Source organism: Hesperophylax consimilis, chromosome 3 (genome assembly GCF_061612785.1).
Source record: "Hesperophylax consimilis isolate HC1 chromosome 3, BYU_Hcon_1.0, whole genome shotgun sequence".
Lineage (NCBI taxonomy): Eukaryota > Metazoa > Arthropoda > Insecta > Trichoptera > Limnephilidae > Hesperophylax > Hesperophylax consimilis.
Window position 1 is genome coordinate 21,336,595 of NC_142838.1, and position 15,297 is coordinate 21,351,891.

A 15,297-nucleotide genomic window follows, 5' to 3' on the forward strand; every position below is an offset into this window, starting at 1 on the left:
AGTATACACGGGCAAAATTGGCAATGCCCGAGAAGTAAATCAGGGGTTACGAGTCGTAACTGACTTAGTAGCACCATATTACGGTTCTGGAAGAGGTGTTACGACAGACAACTTTTTCACGTCAATACCTCTTGCCAATAAATTATTGGATAATAATTTGACGCTGACTGGTACATTGAGGTCGAATAAAAGAGAAATTCCAAAAGAATTTTTACCTTCTCCGCAAAGGGAATTACATACAAGCCTTTTTGGTTTTACCGATGCACTTACAATTGTTTCTTATGTGCCGAAAAAGAAGAGTGCAGTGGCTCTTCTTTCAACCGAATTCCACGACGACAAAATTTCATCAGCGTCAGAGTCAAAAAAGCCAGATATAATATTACATTACAACTCAACAAAGGGGGCTGTAGACACCGGGGACAAAATGACAAGGGAATATTCCTGCGTTAGGTCGACAAGAAGGTGGCCATTTCGTATTTTCATGGAGATTTTAGATATGGCTGCCTTGAATGCTTATGTTATTTGGATCACTAAATATCCAGAATGGCATTCAAATGACCGAAGCAGACGAAAAATCTTTATCAGGGAGTTGGCCATGGACTTAGTGAAAAACAACATTAAAAGTAGAAAAGAAAGCGGTGTAAAATTTCACAAAGCGCAGCAATACGGCTTCGAATTATTTGAAAAAGTTATGCCGAGCACAAGCGACGATATTGTATTAAATGAAGTACAAGTTTTACCTACCAAGGCAATACGAAGACGGTGTTATCTTTGCCCGCGCAACATTGATAGAAAAACTAAGCTGTGTTGTTATACTTGCAGGAAATCTATTTGTGTTCTGCACAGGGTCCAAGAAAATTTTTGTACTAACTGTAAAACTATCAAGGACAATGCCAATAATGAATGTTGTTAAAATAATAAAAGTTGCTTAGGACGGATCTTTTGACAGATTTTAAACAATTCATCAAATTTTGATGTTAATTTTCAGGTTCTGCGAAAGTTCTATTCAAGTTCCGATATTATTTCAGTTCTGTGAAGTACCTGGCCTATACTGATATCATAACAGAACTTGAATAGAAATTTCATAGAACTTTAAAATTAACAAACAATCTGTCATTTTTGTAATAAGCATATCCGACCTTTAGAAATTTCTTCTATTATTCACTTTTTCTAGTATTTTTGCTGTTTCTTTTCAAGTCATCACTATACTAATGGTGCCATGATCTGCAATTTTAGGTTTGTCTAGTATTTTAGAATTTGTTCACGTTCATTTGATTACACAAACTCAATTAGTGTACTGGTTGTTTGTGTTATCTTGGTGTATTCTCAGTCGAATTGTTTCATTTTTAAAATGATCACGTTGGAAAATATTTTGCATAAAAATCCGTTTTGTTTATTTCATATTAATATTATAGTTTTTAATAATAAATTACGTGTATTTTAAATAATTAAAGCATTCATGATAGTGCATGTAGTCACTTACTAACATTTGGTAAATGAACAACATATTTTTCTATAAGAAAACAAACATTTTTCGACCATATCTTTTGTGCTTTTAATCATTTCTCTGTTTATCACTTTTTTATAAGAAGTCCCTCTACTGTTTTAGACGTGGTGCACTTTTCTCATTTTCCATTTAAATTTATGTATAAAGGTTTCAATTGCTCAAAGCATAGTGGTCATTTGGAAATTGTTAATTTATGCGATTGTTTATTGATAACTTGATATCAATTTTACAATGTTTTCCAGAACATCTAGTTCACTTTTGCAGTCTTGTGCAATAAGTATATATCCAGGAGTCATTACGCTATAATATCTTACAAGTGAAATGTTGTCAAAAACCGGACATAATATCCAATAGTTACTGTACCTTCTTATAACATTATATTTTATGTTTTTCCATCAAATTACGCAAAAATTGTGTTGTTAACGTCAGCTTGTTTTTGTTTTGTCTTCTTTTATAAATATGATCCCAATTTTAGATTAGATTATTTCTTGGTAATCACTTTGCATTTCATTTTTTCATACAATTTATTCTGGAGTATATTTATTCGATTTACCAATAAATTAAAGTTTGGGATATGTATGTACCAAAATTAATAGCTGACAGAATTATTCGCTATTTAATAATGCTGATTTTATTCCATGTTGTTTGGGTTTAACTTTCATCGTGTTGTGTGTGTTTTTCTAAATTGTGAATTTTTATTTAAAAAGTTATTGTCTTCTAGCTAGGTTATAATTTTCGTTTATTTCATCTTCAATTTTGGGAACTCGTGCCGTGTGTATATGTTACATTCCACTTGCTCAAGAAAAAAAATTCTTTGTAATAATACGATAAAGAGTAAATATCTTACATTTCAAGTTGTGATTTTCATCACGCGATTTGTGTATAATATGTAAATATAACGATCGTCCAGTTGATTAGTCAGACATCTCCGAAGAATCGGAATTTGAGTTGAGTATACAGTTATATGTAAAATGAAAAAACAAACAAAATATATGTTTTCTGGGTTATTTGTAGAAAATTTAAAAATGTCGTACTAATGTACCGAACCGTTATACTTCCCGGTGTTATTTTTTTATAGCATATTTAATTTATAAAATACAGACACATGTAAATAATATTTGGTTTATGGCGAGCATTCGAACATTGCTTTCCTCATTATCTCAAAACTTTGTATTTAGAGATGTCTGACTAATCAACTGGATGATCGACATGTCTTGTTTACCAGTAATAGGTATGTTCATTATACTATATGTGTAATAATTTTTGCTAATATCTAATGTTTGTTTCATAAAACTCATTTATTATAAAGTAGGTACCTACCTTATGTGTTTCCAAAATGTTGAGGTGTATTTTTGTAAAAATATAATATTTTGAGGTGTGTTTTTTGTCTTTTTGTAAATTTCTTCATTTTACTACGATATTATGTGTGTAAGATATTTTAAAATTATATTAAAATTATGTTTTATATTACGAATGTCTTTTTCTATTTTCTATTATAATTTTGCAATTTTCAGTTTATTTAATCAATCCCTATAAATGGTCACCATAAAAGAGATAGCCTCCTAGTATGATGACGTTTCTATTCTAAATGGTGGTTTTTGTTCAGGGCAATACTGAACGCATTTCCCATCCTTGGCCGTGCGGAAAATATATTATATTAAATGTATTATATTTTATGAATTATTTATGAAATATCACATAATTATTGAATTAATTTGCGCTTGCTGGGATTTTGAACCCGCGACCCAGAATCTCAACCATTTGACCATGGGGGCCGTCATTACTAAGAAAAAGAGAGAAATTCTCCGGTTTCTCATATGTATCCTATTACGAGTTTATAAATACCGTTTCCAGATCTCTCATAAATATTGTTTATCAAAAACGGGGAATTCTCAGGCTACAATAAAAAAATATTTATTTCAAGATTGGATTTCAATACTTTAAAAATACCTTATTTTTAACAATTTGAAGTTATTAAAAATACCTTATTTTTTACAATTTTATTTGATAAAACATTACAAAACAAAACCATTCACCGTTAAAAATGTAAAACATACCTACATAAATGGATCAGTGAAAAACTATAAACTCAATATATACCTATTCAAGCAAACGCATCATTTATGATTACAGGTTAACTGCGGCACGATGCTAGATGATACTCTAAATGAAATTATAATAAAAACAATCAGAAATAAGATATTAATTATTTTTTTTTTTGTAAACTAATGTTTAAGACAAGAATTTTTTTTCATAGCACAAAGGGTAACATTTATTTATAAGCAATAATTATTAGCTTGAAACACTCATCCACATTGAAAAATCTCCCGAGAAAAGATACATAATAATAATAAGAATAATTGTAGAAATAAAATAATTTAATACCTACATTAAATATCAACATACAACATTTGTTTCAAAATATTTAACATCCGTACCTAGTTTAGTAGTACGTAGTAGTTTTCATAAACTATAAAAGTAAAAAATACATATCCATCATTTACAGACCACCCTATGCAAGAAACTAGCCACCCACGTCGACGCTTAATCGCCAATCGGCAGTCGAGATTCGGAAACGAGGCGCGATGCTTGCTACGTACCCGCCTTCTCCGTTTTCTTTGAAAACATATGCGTTATGGTCTAAATTCATTAGAACATTAATTATGACTTTATTTATGAAACGATTTTGATAATGACTACTGAAATATGTAATATATACTTCCCTCTAATTATAACCAAAACAAATTTCATCGAATTATGTCATTAACACCTTTTAATAAGCAAAACAAATTGGGGGACTGAGTGACCCCGCTTCGGATCCAATGTGATTTTTTTCTTTCCGGGACGAAAGGGTTAATGATGTTGTTGTAGCTGAAAATGATTTTTTTGTTTTCGAAATGTCAATTTATTGTGTGAAGATTTTTTAGCCATGGTAGTATAATTAAAAATTGCCTACCTTTGTTAAAAAATCGTCATACAAAAAAAAAATTTAAAAAAAAATTTCAGCTATAATAACATCATTAATGTCGTATTTTTCAATCTTAGCAATCTGCTCACTGAAAATTCACTGCACTCCACTGCCAGTTAGTTTTGGTACCTACATAAAGTCATGATATATAATATTTCTTTTAATATGTATTCATATTATTTATTGACAAAGACAATAAGTAGATAAATATACATTGTTATCATGCGAAACCATAGGTACCTACTGAAGTTTGAACTACATTCCTAAAGTTTGGGATTTTCCCCACGCGACCCAATTCGTATCTCATTCGAAAGTACAGGTTTTTGGTGTCTTGTTCGACATTGTTTTATTGAAAGAACCATGGAGTTAGAAATGACCCAAAATACCATGAAAACATGGTAAAAACCATGCACATGGTAACACTGGCGGGAATCGACGAAGCTGACCTTATAGAGCTATTCGGAGCGAAAACGTCGCTTTGGCGGCTTTTTAAAAATAGCACATTTTAAAGTGTTATAAAAATTTTATTCATCGTCGTAAAAATAAAATAAAAATTACATTACTTTCGTAATTTTTTACTTAATTTTTTTAGACAATAAAAAAAACTGTAAAAAGACCCTATTGTAACTTACGGACCATTTACTAACTAACACCTATCACTTAGGGCCAGAATCGACGGCGCTGACGTCACAGAGCTATTCGGCGCGAAATGATCGTTTCGGCGGCATTTTAAAAATAGCACATTTTAAAGTGTTATAAAAAATTTATTCATCGTCGTAAAAATAAAATAAAAATTCCATTATTATCGTAATTTTTTACTTATTTTTTTTAGACAATAAAAAAAACTGTGAAAAGACCCTATTAAAATTGAGGAAAATAAAAATAAATTCACACACAAAATTACAAAATGGATTAAACAACAAAAAAGACAATATTACCAAAATGTCATAGCATAAAATAAAAATAAAACCTACACGTAACACACAAAACCAATATAAACACACATCACTCACAAACACACAAGATTATATATTAAATGTATTATTTTATCTTATACTGTAGATTGTATTTAGATTATATTTTCATATTATAAAATGAAGGCCTCAGAACGGGCAAGCCACCCAGTGAGGCCAACATTACTGGAAAACTTTGAAATGTAAAAAAATATTGTGCCAAATAAAAATAAAAAAAATAAAAAAAGGTTTAAAAAATTGCCTTGTTTGAACAATGATATATTATTTTACACCCTTTATAAAAATAATATTTAATACTTCTAGATTTGAAAGAAAACCATTTATTTGGCCAATTTACATAAAACTTTGACGCCTAGGCTCCAGAAAGGTCAAATAAATCTGTTCACGAAAGAATTTCGATTTCTTTAAATGTGGGTTCAATTTCACCAGAAGTTATGAAAAACTTACCTCAGGCACACGAACACTCCAAGAACACTTTACTTCTATCGAATTAATCCTTCAGTGAATTATACCATATAATATCCATAAACATCATTTCATCCTACCTACCCATCGTGTGTGTGGCAGTGAAATACACTCCGCATTAAATGTACTTAAAAACGAGCGATTTGCAAGCAAACTTTACAAAAAGTGTTTCAAAGTGTAATTAATCTGGTGTTTGATGTATCAAAACAATTAGAACTCTGCATCATAGTGAATACAGTATTATATTGTGAATCTATAATCAAAAATATTCCAGATAAATTGTCCGTAATTAATAACAATCTAAACACGCAGGCGCACGCATAAGTGTAATCGGTTCGGTTCCCCATTGGTTGATAGTGTCGTCATCTCGTTTATCATTGGTTGAAAGTGTTGTCATCATTGCTTAGTGCTCAATTGATTGTGGCAAACAGGCGCTACTGCGGAATAAAAACAAACCAACGATTTCAACTTGTCATCGCGCATCTAAATTCGCAAATTCACCAAGTACAATATGAGTAAACAGCGAAAAATGCAGAAAAAAACAGTGACATCGAGTGACACAGACGAAGATGATGTTTCTTCAAACAAATTAATCAAATATATAGATAAGAAATTTCAAGAAATGAGTGAACTCTTTATTAAATCAATTAAAGAACAATTCAAAAACGAATTAACCGACCTCAAAACGATCGACTTCTAATCTAATCGATTGACTTCTGCTGTACTAAAATTGACGATTATGAAGCTAAAGTCAAAACCCTTGATTGTGAAATAATAACCTTGAATGAACGTGTAAAGATGTTAGAATTCAAAAACAATCTAAGGAATCAATGGGACAGATCCTGTAACATTGAAATCAGTGGAGTCCCGACCTCAGAAAAAGAGAATCTAAACGACATTATTGGCAATATATCCCAAAAAGTAGGATTCCCCATAAGAAGAGAAGACGTTGATTTCATCCATAGAGTTCGCCAATGGCCTAGGTCAACGGCAACTCCCAAAGTCACACCCACACCTACATCTTCGTCCAACATTATTCTACGTCTCATTCGGCGAGATTATAAGGATGCTTTGCTGACAGCTGCTCGACGCCACCGGACCCTGACTTCAGCAGATATTGGTCTTCCAGGAGCAGCCATGCGCATATTCCTCAACGACCACCTCACGCCTTCTAACAAGCTACTGATGAAGAAAGCCAGGGAAATTAAAGCTGAAAAACAATATCAATATCTGTGGACAAAAAATTGCAATATATTTATGAGAAAAAGTGACAGCTCTCCTGTCATTCGAATTTCCTCTGAAGCAGATATAAGCAAAATAGCATGACTCTCTATAAATACTGTAATAATTTCACTTATATTATTCAAACAAAATCTTTTTTCTTTTCACTTAGTTTCGCATTTTAATTTTATTTCACTTACATTATCTAAACAAAGTATTTTTTTCTTTTCATTTAGTTTCGCATTTAATATTATTAAGTCGCACACAGAACTTAAACTTAAACTAAACTTCATTTTTTATATACTAACTGTCAGTAAACAAACTACTTTCAATCAGATTATGGCATGCTATACATCTCGTGAGGTATTGAATCTGCATCGAACACTTTTTATCTATATGAATCGAATTCACATACTTACTTCATCATACCATTATTATTATTTTTATTATGGAAAATATATTTTTCTGATATTTTATCTGTATAATACAATATGGCTTCCTTAACTATATATTATCAAAACATACGAGGTTTGCGCACAAAGACGCATGATTTTCTAAGGGCTGTTCTAAACAATGACTTTGATATTATCTGTATTTCAGAAACTTGGCTTCTCGATAATATTTGTGATCCGGAGATTTTTGACGACAGATATAATGTTTTTAGACGTGACAGAAACTATAATCTCACAGGTCAAACATTGGGAGGGGGTGTTCTTATTGCTGTCCAGTCCAAATATAATGTTACTCATCAAACTAGCTGGTCCACACTAGAGGCTGAAGATATATGGGTAACTATTACTTCAACTACCTCTAATAAAAATATTAATATTTGCTGCTCTTACCATCCCCATGGTACGAATCATATTAGAAATCTTAAAGCTCACTTTGAGTCCGCTAGTCAGCTCCGATTGAACTATCCTGATGATGACTTTCTTCTGGTAGGTGATTATAACATTTCTAGACTTATCTGGAATCTAAATTCTGAAAGACAGATGATACCACAAATACCTGTTGACGAAGCCAGCTTTACTGTTATAGACTTTTTAATCTCTTTGTGAATTTTTCCAATATAATAACATCTTAAATGTAAATCAACGTGTTCTTGACCTAGCCATTAGCAACATGAACTGCTCATTACAACCTTGCATTCCACCCCTTTTAACTGAAGATTTGCATCACAAATCTTTCAAAATAGAAATAAGACTAAAAAACGAACCTTATTTAATACATCAACCACGACAAGTCTTATTATTTAATTCAGCTGACTACGTCAAGATTAACGAGTTTTTGGAGCAATTTGACTGGTCGAATATTTTTAGTTCAAGGGGTATGGAAGAAGCAACTGATAAATTCTACAAAATTATTAATGAAGCTATTGATCACTACGTACCATCAAAAACCATTTATCTGTCTCCAAAATATCCCCCGTGGTACACTCCCTACCTAATCAAAATCATCAAAGAAAAGCTAAAGTATCACCGAAAGTTTAAAAATTATTCACACCCCTCAGATTATCATACCTTCTCATTACTCAGGACTCGCCAAAAAAGAACAGAAAAAGAGTGTTATACTAATTATATAAAGAAAGCCGAGTTAAATATAAGGAAAGATGTGAAATATTTTTGGACTTTCGTGAAATCAAAACAGTCATCTTCTGAAGTACCTAATAACGTGTATCACAAAAACATTTCCTCAAGTGATGGTCAACGAATTTGCAATCTTTTTAACGATTACTTCCAATCTGTCTTTATCCCCGATAAAACGACTAATAATACTTCCACAAATATTGTTGATACAAGTAATGATGTTACAATAAATTCAATTAATTTTGATTCAATTGATATAACTGCACCATTAGTGTTAAAACATCTCAAAAATGTGGACACTAAAAAGAGTGCCGGTTGTGATAAGTTACACCCAATTTTTATTGTTAATTGTGCTGAAACACTAGTTACTCCTGTAACACTACTGTTCCAAAAATCTTTTAAAGAAGGTGTATTTCCTACCATTTGGAAACAAGCTTTTGTTTCACCTGTTGCTACGTAGAGTAGTTGCTATGGTTACCTGCTACGTGCAACCTACAATACTCACCAGACATTTCAGGTTATAATAATGAATGTGGAATCACAAACTTTATCCAGTACTGGAAGCGCCAATTCTTGAGGGTCAGATACCCACAAGAATGTTTGTGATCCCAGGGTTCTCAGGGGGTTGGGTTCGAAACCAGAAATGTGTCAGGTTACAATGTGTAATTTAGAGTCAAGGAAAGAAGGTTTAGAGTAACATTAATGTATATTATTTCGAATACAATACAAGTCTATACACTCTACCGTGTGAGTTATAACGAAAACAATATAATAAAAGCCAGATACAAGCTTACCCCCAAGGTTCCGACCACGCTTTATCTATCTAGCTAATTAAGTAACATCCCACTCGAGCTGGAGCAGCACCTCATCAGGCTGAGCTCCAGGGGGCTCCAGACGGAGCAAGAGGAAGAGTCAGTTCCGCCTCCTGGCGACTGTCCGTGGCAGGAAACTGGCAATCTGGCGACTGAGGAAGAGGAATCTGGTGCCCGCGGTCGCATCCGTGTATCCTGGCGAGGATTCCCTTTATGCAAGGAAAAATAGGCCTCCCTACGGCCCTGGTGAAAATGCGGTCGGCGTAGTGCCAAACCGCGAGAAAGAATACCATCCTTAGGCTTCCGGTAACCGGGCACAACATTTCAAGCCACTGGCTTCTTCATCCCATAAAGGATGGGTCGGATTCAAGCAGATCACACGTCTGACTCCGTTTGCGATTCATGATGCCGCGTGGTTACAATATTCGAACGAGCCACGGAACCAATTCCACTATGGAACCTCGTATTTTACTCCATTTATACGACTCTATAAAACTAGACTTCGCCACTCCGATTAAAGGGAAACCATTCCCAAACAATTTCACTCCGGAAAACTGTGACTGTCGTCTGCCGAGAGATCAGGCCCACTCTCTGGTTTCTCTGCAGGCAAGGAAGTGTTTTTGTTTTTTTTCTGTTTCCGCCCGGTACAGATTTTAAATTTTAAATTATGATTCGAAATTTTACCAAAACCAATACCCGCGACAATCGCCCAGTTCCTAACTAGGTTAGAGAATCGGCGAGGATAAATGTGATGATGCAGAATAAATTAATGAATAAAATATTAAAACAAAAGGAGTCTAGCCCTGCATCATAACATTACCCCCCTCGCCACCAAATGTTTGCCCTCAAACATATAAAATTGTCGAAATAACCTAACCCTATTCTTTCTAGGTCGGTCCAAGGGTCTACTACAACAGAAAAAAAAAACAAAATGATCAATAAAATACCAGTAGATAATAATAACCATCAATAGGAAGTATTCATATAACAAAATTAAACCAAGTGAGAATAGCGAATGGGCGTGCCGCAAATCCGGTCGCACTTCATCGAACGTAAGGCAGGATGAACAAGATTGCGGTGCAGCCATTCTTACTTAAATAACTATAATATTGTAGGAACTAAACTTAAAAACTTAATCTAAACATAACAACCAATGTTACGTGAACGGGATCCGCCAACACCCACAGCTTGAATATGCTGGGTGAAGACTAATTGACTTAGCGTCATGGACAACCGTTGACGTTACATTTATAAAAATAATTAGTACATAATTAATAAAAGTAAGACTTAATTAATACAGACGCCACATTTATAACTAACCAAATAACTGACTGTCTATCACATTCATTTTATACAACCAAATGCGATAATGCATCACTGACCCAAAATAGGGTTATAAGCCCATCAGGCAACACTTTTTAGGGAGCATAGCAACCCTCACTTATCACTGACTCTACTTCTCCATAGGAGATAAGAAAACACTTTGTCGATGTTTATACCTAATCTACCTAACTAGGTCGTATGGGGGTATCCATAAGAGAACAGAGCAGTTAATGAAAATACACAATCTTAATTCAACAAGAGTGTTAAGCAGTCAACAACCATCGCATAAGAATGGAGCCAAATTAATACAGTATACAGCCATCAATATAGAAGGTGCAATCGGGTTAAGTGATATGCAACTATTATTAGTGCAGTGATCTAGGTATACGTCCAACAGTAACGAAGGCGTAATCGATATTTTTATGAAACAACTTATGGTTTTCTCTGTAAACAGTTGTTCAAAAAAAAATTGTTAATAATAAGTCTCGCAGGACTGTAACAACAATTATGTATAATAAACTTAGAGTTTATAATAAAAATTCTAAAACAATAGGAAAGGAACATCCCAGGTTACTTACATGGTAGCAAGATTTAATGCAATGCAATTTTTAAAATTAAAAAAAAATTATTTGTAACAAGTACAACAAGTGTGTACACAGAAATGACTGTTGAGAAGTCAAAGAATCAGCAACAAATAAAATTAACATTTATAGATTAAACCTAGGTCAGAACCTACGGAAGGTTTCAATACATCTTCGTATGTTCTGATCTTGACAAAATACAGAAAAATCAGGTTCAAGAATCATAATATGAAAGAAGTGGCTTAAAATGTGGAAGGATCGGTGGTGGGATATCGTTCCACATTATAAGTCAGAACCGTACTTATAAAGGAAAACAAGTAAGTTATGTCTCGTTTCATCAGCAATAAAGCGAACAGCTCCATTTTATCACTATGAGATTAAATGTTCAGTGCACCGCTTTGTGCAGTCTTTAATATATTTTCATGACCCATCAAGACATTTACTGTAAAACAATAACAAAAATATCCGTTTACATACTAATGATGAAACGAGAACAACCAGTGTTCAAGTACGTAATTTGTAGACAATGCTTCTTTGTTTTCACCATCATGAAACGAAAGAGACAGTGGGAATGTAACTCCTTACATTTCAAGATGTTATATCCTAACACATACTACATGTTAAGGTATATTAACCAATTTCATTATACAAAATTCATAATATTTTTAAATGAGTGTTCATTTGTTCACTTGGAGTCTGTTGTGTACTTAAGTTTAAGTAAATAAATAAATTATTGCTAATAAATAAATACTACATTAATTATTACTAATTCTAATAAGGTTTATTTCTAGTCCATTCAATTCGAGCATTCATACCGGAGTTGATGGTTAATTGTTTTAAGCAAGTAGCTTATAATTAACAATAACAGATATATAAAAAAAAACGCCCTCGCGAGGTATTTAAACATTTCTTCCGAAATGAAATTATGACAGGACCAAAGTCTGTCAGATGGCATGGGAATTCTTCAACTCGGTTGATCAGGCCGGTGAAGTTTTCCGTGCTTAGAAATTCTAATAAGGAACCGAAGTTCTTAATTATTAATAATATCAATCCTCACGAAAGTTGGCCAGACCTTTGGAGGCACTGATGTTCGAAAAGAATTTATACCGGAACATTGTCCGTCTTGACGATATCCTTTACATGGAAATCGCCAGATACTTTTCCTGTAAGGTCTGCCAGGGTATACACTAAATCCGATTTCTTCTTTATTATAACATTTTGCACGAAGCGTGGGGACAATTTTTGAGAGAAATAATTTAATGCGTTTGACTGAACAAAGTTTCGTCTCCACACGACGTCCCCTACTTGAAATGTGACGTTTCTTCTGCGTAAGTTATAACGATTCGCTCCTGTCTTGTAGGCTTTGAACAAAGCGTCTGAAACCTGCTTGTATATGTTTGCTAGACCCTGTAGCCTTTGAGCATAAGCGGAGGGCGAAGCTCCTCTTTCCGAGTTAATTTCCCCATTATCTATAGGTATACGGTGCAAATCTCCGTCGAGAATTTGCTCCCTGCCGTGCATAAGGAAGTACGGTGTATAATTTGTCGCGCAATTAACAGTGTTGTTCATTGCGGACTGAACCTGTGGCAGAAATTTAGCCCAGTTACGGTGGTCTGATTCCACCAGGATTGACAACGCGGTGCCAAGAGTTTGGTTGTATCTTTCGACGACATTATTCTGTGGAGTATAATACGAGTTATAAAATGGGGGTGGAACATTATAACTCTTAAGGAGGTCCTTAAATTCCTTTGAGATGAATTGGGGCCCGTTGTCACAAATAATAGTTTTCGGTACACCGTGTACTAGGAAAATATTTTCCTCTAAATTCTTTACTATGCTTCCCGCGGTGCCTTTGCGCAGCGGAAATAACCACGTGAATTTAGAGAAAACATCAACGCAAGTTAAAATTACCGTATGTCCTGAATAACTACGAGGCAAAGGTCCTACCAAATCTAAAGATAGCATCTGCATAGGCCTTGTTACTTTTTTCGGGTTAGAAGATAAACCGTTCGGTGGTGCCGTGCTGATTTTATGCGCTTTGCAAACAGCACAATGACTAATAAATTCTTTGACATCTTTGTACATGTTAGGCCAAAAATAGCGAAGTTGTAACTTTTTATATGTTTTAAAAACTCCTGGATGACATGAACGAGTCGACTCGTGGGAGTCTGAAATAATAGCTTTCCTATTTTCCTGAGGAATCACCTTCTTCCAAGCAGTGTCCTCCCGTAAGGCTAATTGAGTTTTCGTATGGCGATACAATTCGTTATCTTTAATTTGGAAGTTAGAAAATCTTTGAGGAAAATCCTGGCAACCTTGTCATGCATTTTGGTACCATTTGTCCGACGTAGGTTGAGAGTCAAGACCCGAAATTAGCGCGAGATCCATGCGAGAAAGTACGTCTGGTACAATATGCTGCGTACCTTTACGATGGATGACGTCAAAGGAAAACTGACAAAGACGAGTGCTCCAACGCGCCAGACGACCACTTGGGTTTGACAAGGATCCAAGCCATTTCAGGCTCGAATGGTCTGTAATTACCGTGAAATGAGCCCCTTCTATGTAGGGTCTAAAATGGGTGACAGAATCTAATACCGCTAAAAGCTCTCTTTCCGTGATGCCATAGTTACGTTCGTGGGTATTAAGACAACGTGAATAGTACGCGATCGGGTGTTCGGCACCGTCTATATTTTGAATTAGAACACCACCAATTCCAACGGAGCTTGCATCGCAATGAATCGCGAACGGTTCAGAAAAATTTGGGCAGCTTAGAACTGGAGCACTAATAAGAGCTTGTTTTAGATCATTAAACGCTTTATCAGCTTCTGGAGTCCACTTAAATTTACTGACTCCATTCTTTGATCCAGTAAGCTTTGTTAACGGAGCGGCTATACTGGAGAAGCCTTTTATAAAACGTCTAAAATACCCTGAAAGGCCAATAAAAGCTCGAATTCCTTTCGCGTTTTTTGGAATAGGGAAATCCTTAATGCTTTCAATTTTTACCGGGTCCGTGCGAAGCCCTTGTGAATCTACTATGTACCCCAAGTACTTAAGCTCCGATTTACAGAACTCTGATTTTTTTTGATTTATTGTGAGACCCGCGTCTCTCAGTCTTTCGAAAACTTTATTAAGTTGTCTCATATGTGAATTAAAATCTTCCGAGATTAAAATTAAATCGTCCAGATAACAGAAAGCGTTATCATCAAATTCAGGTCCAAAAAGAGCGTCAGCCAGTCTTTGGAGTTCAGAGGGTGCATTTTTTAACCCAAACGGCATACGAGTAAATTCGAAGAGTCCCCGACCTGGGACGACGAATGCCGTTTTCTCGCAAGAGTCTTTATCCAGCGCTACCTGCCAAAAGGCCTTACTCAAGTCTATCGAAGACACATATCTTGCGCCGCCAAGTTTGTCCAAGATACGTGCGATATGAGGTAGTGGATAACTATCTCTGACCGTGACATTATTAATTTTCCTGGAATCCAGGCAAAATCTCCCTGTCCCATCCTTCTTCTGTACAATAACAACTGGGCTAGACCACGGTGAACGAGAGGGACGGATTACTCCCAAATTTAGCATCTCGTCCACTTCCGCGTCAAGTTGCCTTTGTCTTGCCGGAGACAGAGGATAGTAGCGCTGCTTAATCGGCGGACCATTGGTAACGATTTTATGTTTTACTAAATGAGTTAAACCCAGACCTTTCCTTTCGTAAGAAATAGATTCGAATTTATTAATCATTTTCGAAAGAGCTTTACTCTCAGAAACAGATAATGAAGAAGCCGGCCGTATTGCTTTATTCATTAAGGTGACCTTCATGGTCAGGTTCGTGAACTTCTGGAAACAGTTCCGGTGCGATTCGAAAC